The sequence below is a fragment of the Salmo salar genome, unplaced genomic scaffold (genome assembly GCF_965601325.2).
Source record: "Salmo salar unplaced genomic scaffold, fSalSal1 ptg000293l, whole genome shotgun sequence".
Classification (NCBI taxonomy): domain Eukaryota; kingdom Metazoa; phylum Chordata; class Actinopteri; order Salmoniformes; family Salmonidae; genus Salmo; species Salmo salar.
In genome coordinates this window covers 2175001-2180000 of record NW_027675346.1, presented here as the reverse complement: position 1 = coordinate 2180000, position 5000 = coordinate 2175001, and the positions used below count along the sequence as shown (strand labels likewise).

The window sequence follows — 5000 nt, the reverse complement described above, 5'->3', positions numbered from 1 at the left end:
ATCTCTTGCTACAACATATATAGTCAAAGTGAGTGTGATAAACAGACATTGCATTTTCAACAATTAGATAAGCAGCTTGAACTTTGTGTCACTGGAAAAATTGAAGAAATTAAAAAAACTGTTCCCATCACTTTTTAGCACAGGTAGTTGGATAAAATACAAACTTTATTTCCTTTCATCATTTGAACAGGGCCAAGGAGCACAAAGCACACACAAGCTGCATTCAGCAACAATATTCTTGTTTGTCTTATAAATACAAGGCAGATGCTAATTGAAAACACAAGGAAATTTGATCCTATTAAAAAGGCAGGAAGCTGCATTTAGTCAATTCATCATTAAATGCTTACTACAAGGCAGTGTTGCTGATGAAATAGTGCAAGAGCACACCCTCGTGGACAAAATGCTTACAGCACCTGGTATTTCCAGGCGGTCTCCCATCCAAGTACTAACCAGGCCCGACCCTGCTTAGCTTCCGAGATCAGACGAGATCGGGCGTACCCAGGCTGGTATGGCCGTAAGCGAGAAACAATCTCTTGCTACAACATATATAGTCAAAGTGAGTGTGATAAACAGACATTGCATTTTCAACAATTAGATAAGCAGCTTGAACTTTGTGTCACTGAAAAAGTAGAAGAAATTACAAACACTGTTCCCATCACTTTTTAGCACAGGTAGTTGGATAAAATACAAACTTTATTTCCTTTCATCATTTGAACAGGGCCAAGGAGCACAAAGCACACACAAGCTGCATTCACCAACAATATTCTTGTTTGTCTCATAAATACAAGGCAGATGCTAATTGAAAACATCCAGGAAATTTGATCCTATTAAAAAGGCAGGAAGCTGCATTTAGTCAATTCATCATTAAATGCTTACTACAACGCAGTGTTGCTGATGAAATAGTGCAAGAGCACACCCTCGTGGACAAAATGCTTACAGCACATGGTATTCCCAGGCGGTCTCCCATCCAAGTACTAACCAGGCCCAACCCTGCTTAGCTTCCGAAATCAGACGAGATCGGGCGTACCCAGGCTGATATGGCCGTAAGCGAGAAACAATCTCTTGCTACAACATATATAGTCAAAGTGAGTCTGATAAAACAGACATTTAGTCAATTCATCATTAAATGCTTACTACAAGGCAGTGTTGCTGATGAAATAGTGCAAGAGCACACCCTCGTGGACAAAATGCTTACAGCACCTGGTATTTCCAGGCGGTCTCCCATCCAAGTACTAACCAGGCCCGACCCTGCTTAGCTTCCGAGATCAGACGAGATCGGGCGTACCCAGGCTGGTATGGCCGTAAGCGAGAAACAATCTCTTGCTACAACATATATAGTCAAAGTGAGTGTGATAAACAGACATTGCATTTTCAACAATTAGATAAGCAGCTTGAACTTTGTGTCACTGAAAAAGTAGAAGAAATTACAAACACTGTTCCCATCACTTTTTAGCACAGGTAGTTGGATAAAATACAAACTTTATTTCCTTTCATCATTTGAACAGGGCCAAGGAGCACAAAGCACACACAAGCTGCATTCAGCAACAATATTCTTGTTTGTCTTATAAATACAAGGCAGATGCTAATTGAAAACACAAGGAAATTTGATCCTATTAAAAAGGCAGGAAGCTGCATTTAGTCAATTCATCATTAAATGCTTACTACAAGGCAGTGTTGCTGATGAAATAGTGCAAGAGCACACCCTCGTGGACAAAATGCTTACAGCACCTGGTATTCCCAGGCGGTCTCCCATCCAAGTACTAACCAGGCCCGACCCTGCTTAGCTTCCGAGATCAGACGAGATCGGGCGTACCCAGGCTGATATGGCCGTAAGCGAGAAACAATCTCTTGCTACAACATATATAGTCAAAGTGAGTGTGATAAACAGACATTGCATTTTCACCAATTAGATAAGCAGCTTGAACTTTGTGTCACTGAAAAAGTAGAAGAAATTACAAACACTGTTCCCATCACTTTTTAGCACAGGTAGTTGGATAAAATACAAACTTTATTTCCTTTCATCATTTGAACAGGGCCAAGGAGCACAAAGCACACACAAGCTGCATTCAGCAACAATATTCTTGTTTGTCTCATAAATACAAGGCAGATGCTAATTGAAAACATCCAGGAAATTTGATCCTATTAAAAAGGCAGGAAGCTGCATTTAGTCAATTCATCATTAAATGCTTACTACAACGCAGTGTTGCTGATGAAATAGTGCAAGAGCACACCCTCGTGGACAAAATGCTTACAGCACCTGGTATTTCCAGGCGGTCTCCCATCCAAGTACTAACCAGGCCCGACCCTGCTTAGCTTCCGAGATCAGACGAGATCGGGCGTACCCAGGCTGATATGGCCGTAAGCGAGAAACAATCTCTTGCTACAACATATATAGTCAAAGTGAGTCTGATAAAACAGACATTTAGTCAATTCATCATTAAATGCTTACTACAAGGCAGTGTTGCTGATGAAATAGTGCAAGAGCACACCATCGTGGACAAAATGCTTACAGCACCTGGTATTTCCAGGCGGTCTCCCATCCAAGTACTAACCAGGGCCGACCCTGCTTAGCTTCCGAGATCAGACGAGATCGGGCATACCCAGGCTGGTATGGCCGTAAGCGAGAAACAATCTCTTGCTACAACATATATAGTCAAAGTGAGTGTGATAAACAGACATTGCATTTTCAACAATTAGATAAGCAGCTTGAACTTTGTGTCACTGGAAAAATTGAAGAAATTAAAAAAACTGTTCCCATCACTTTTTAGCACAGGTAGTTGGATAAAATACAAACTTTATTTCCTTTCATCATTTGAACAGGGCCAAGGAGCACAAAGCACACACAAGCTGCATTCAGCAACAATATTCTTGTTTGTCTTATAAATACAAGGCAGATGCTAATTGAAAACACAAGGAAATTTGATCCTATTAAAAAGGCAGGAAGCTGCATTTAGTCAATTCATCATTAAATGCTTACTACAAGGCAGTGTTGCTGATGAAATAGTGCAAGAGCACACCCTCGTGGACAAAATGCTTACAGCACATGGTATTCCCAGGCGGTCTCCCATCCAAGTACTAACCAGGCCCAACCCTGCTTAGCTTCCGAAATCAGACGAGATCGGGCGTACCCAGGCTGATATGGCCGTAAGCGAGAAACAATCTCTTGCTACAACATATATAGTCAAAGTGAGTCTGATAAAACAGACATTTAGTCAATTCATCATTAAATGCTTACTACAAGGCAGTGTTGCTGATGAAATAGTGCAAGAGCACACCCTCGTGGACAAAATGCTTACAGCACCTGGTATTTCCAGGCGGTCTCCCATCCAAGTACTAACCAGGCCCGACCCTGCTTAGCTTCCGAGATCAGACGAGATCGGGCGTACCCAGGCTGGTATGGCCGTAAGCGAGAAACAATCTCTTGCTACAACATATATAGTCAAAGTGAGTGTGATAAACAGACATTGCATTTTCAACAATTAGATAAGCAGCTTGAACTTTGTGTCACTGAAAAAGTAGAAGAAATTACAAACACTGTTCCCATCACTTTTTAGCACAGGTAGTTGGATAAAATACAAACTTTATTTCCTTTCATCATTTGAACAGGGCCAAGGAGCACAAAGCACACACAAGCTGCATTCAGCAACAATATTCTTGTTTGTCTTATAAATACAAGGCAGATGCTAATTGAAAACACAAGGAAATTTGATCCTATTAAAAAGGCAGGAAGCTGCATTTAGTCAATTCATCATTAAATGCTTACTACAAGGCAGTGTTGCTGATGAAATAGTGCAAGAGCACACCCTCGTGGACAAAATGCTTACAGCACCTGGTATTCCCAGGCGGTCTCCCATCCAAGTACTAACCAGGCCCGACCCTGCTTAGCTTCCGAGATCAGACGAGATCGGGCGTACCCAGGCTGATATGGCCGTAAGCGAGAAACAATCTCTTGCTACAACATATATAGTCAAAGTGAGTGTGATAAACAGACATTGCATTTTCACCAATTAGATAAGCAGCTTGAACTTTGTGTCACTGAAAAAGTAGAAGAAATTACAAACACTGTTCCCATCACTTTTTAGCACAGGTAGTTGGATAAAATACAAACTTTATTTCCTTTCATCATTTGAACAGGGCCAAGGAGCACAAAGCACACACAAGCTGCATTCAGCAACAATATTCTTGTTTGTCTCATAAATACAAGGCAGATGCTAATTGAAAACATCCAGGAAATTTGATCCTATTAAAAAGGCAGGAAGCTGCATTTAGTCAATTCATCATTAAATGCTTACTACAACGCAGTGTTGCTGATGAAATAGTGCAAGAGCACACCCTCGTGGACAAAATGCTTACAGCACATGGTATTCCCAGGCGGTCTCCCATCCAAGTACTAACCAGGCCCGACCCTGCTTAGCTTCCGAGATCAGACGAGATCGGGCGTACCCAGGCTGATATGGCCGTAAGCGAGAAACAATCTCTTGCTACAACATATATAGTCAAAGTGAGTCTGATAAAACAGACATTTAGTCAATTCATCATTAAATGCTTACTACAAGGCAGTGTTGCTGATGAAATAGTGCAAGAGCACACCCTCGTGGACAAAATGCTTACAGCACCTGGTATTTCCAGGCGGTCTCCCATCCAAGTACTAACCAGGCCCGACCCTGCTTAGCTTCCGAGATCAGACGAGATCGGGCGTACCCAGGCTGGTATGGCCGTAAGCGAGAAACAATCTCTTGCTACAACATATATAGTCAAAGTGAGTGTGATAAACAGACATTGCATTTTCAACAATTAGATAAGCAGCTTGAACTTTGTGTCACTGAAAAAGTAGAAGAAATTACAAACACTGTTCCCATCACTTTTTAGCACAGGTAGTTGGATAAAATACAAACTTTATTTCCTTTCATCATTTGAACAGGGCCAAGGAGCACAAAGCACACACAAGCTGCATTCAGCAACAATATTCTTGTTTGTCTCATAAATACAAGGCAGATGCT

The 5000-nt window shown here is 41.5% G+C and overlaps 11 non-coding genes across 11 annotated transcripts; all 11 read right to left on the bottom strand.

Moving 5' to 3' along the window:
* Positions 1–401: 401 nt before the first annotated feature.
* On the bottom strand, positions 402–520 carry LOC145868187 (5S ribosomal RNA). Its single transcript, XR_014384181.1, has one exon. It is a non-coding gene; the product is annotated as a 5S ribosomal RNA (ribosomal RNA).
* A 410-nt stretch (positions 521–930) lies between these two features.
* LOC145870292 (5S ribosomal RNA) lies at positions 931–1049 on the bottom strand. Its single transcript, XR_014386288.1, has one exon. It is a non-coding gene; the product is annotated as a 5S ribosomal RNA (ribosomal RNA).
* A 139-nt stretch (positions 1050–1188) lies between these two features.
* LOC145868185 (5S ribosomal RNA) lies at positions 1189–1307 on the bottom strand. Its single transcript, XR_014384179.1, has one exon. It is a non-coding gene; the product is annotated as a 5S ribosomal RNA (ribosomal RNA).
* Positions 1308–1716: 409 nt separating this feature from the next.
* On the bottom strand, positions 1717–1835 carry LOC145867398 (5S ribosomal RNA). The gene has a single exon (XR_014383391.1). It is a non-coding gene; the product is annotated as a 5S ribosomal RNA (ribosomal RNA).
* A 410-nt stretch (positions 1836–2245) lies between these two features.
* Positions 2246–2364, bottom strand: LOC145869516 (5S ribosomal RNA). The gene has a single exon (XR_014385512.1). It is a non-coding gene; the product is annotated as a 5S ribosomal RNA (ribosomal RNA).
* Positions 2365–2503: 139 nt separating this feature from the next.
* On the bottom strand, positions 2504–2622 carry LOC145870393 (5S ribosomal RNA). The gene has a single exon (XR_014386389.1). It is a non-coding gene; the product is annotated as a 5S ribosomal RNA (ribosomal RNA).
* Positions 2623–3031: 409 nt separating this feature from the next.
* On the bottom strand, positions 3032–3150 carry LOC145870291 (5S ribosomal RNA). The gene has a single exon (XR_014386287.1). It is a non-coding gene; the product is annotated as a 5S ribosomal RNA (ribosomal RNA).
* Positions 3151–3289: 139 nt separating this feature from the next.
* LOC145868184 (5S ribosomal RNA) lies at positions 3290–3408 on the bottom strand. The gene has a single exon (XR_014384178.1). It is a non-coding gene; the product is annotated as a 5S ribosomal RNA (ribosomal RNA).
* Positions 3409–3817: 409 nt separating this feature from the next.
* Positions 3818–3936, bottom strand: LOC145867397 (5S ribosomal RNA). The gene has a single exon (XR_014383390.1). It is a non-coding gene; the product is annotated as a 5S ribosomal RNA (ribosomal RNA).
* A 410-nt stretch (positions 3937–4346) lies between these two features.
* LOC145869794 (5S ribosomal RNA) lies at positions 4347–4465 on the bottom strand. Its single transcript, XR_014385790.1, has one exon. It is a non-coding gene; the product is annotated as a 5S ribosomal RNA (ribosomal RNA).
* Positions 4466–4604: 139 nt separating this feature from the next.
* LOC145868183 (5S ribosomal RNA) lies at positions 4605–4723 on the bottom strand. The gene has a single exon (XR_014384177.1). It is a non-coding gene; the product is annotated as a 5S ribosomal RNA (ribosomal RNA).
* Between the last annotated feature and the right edge of the window lie 277 nt (positions 4724–5000).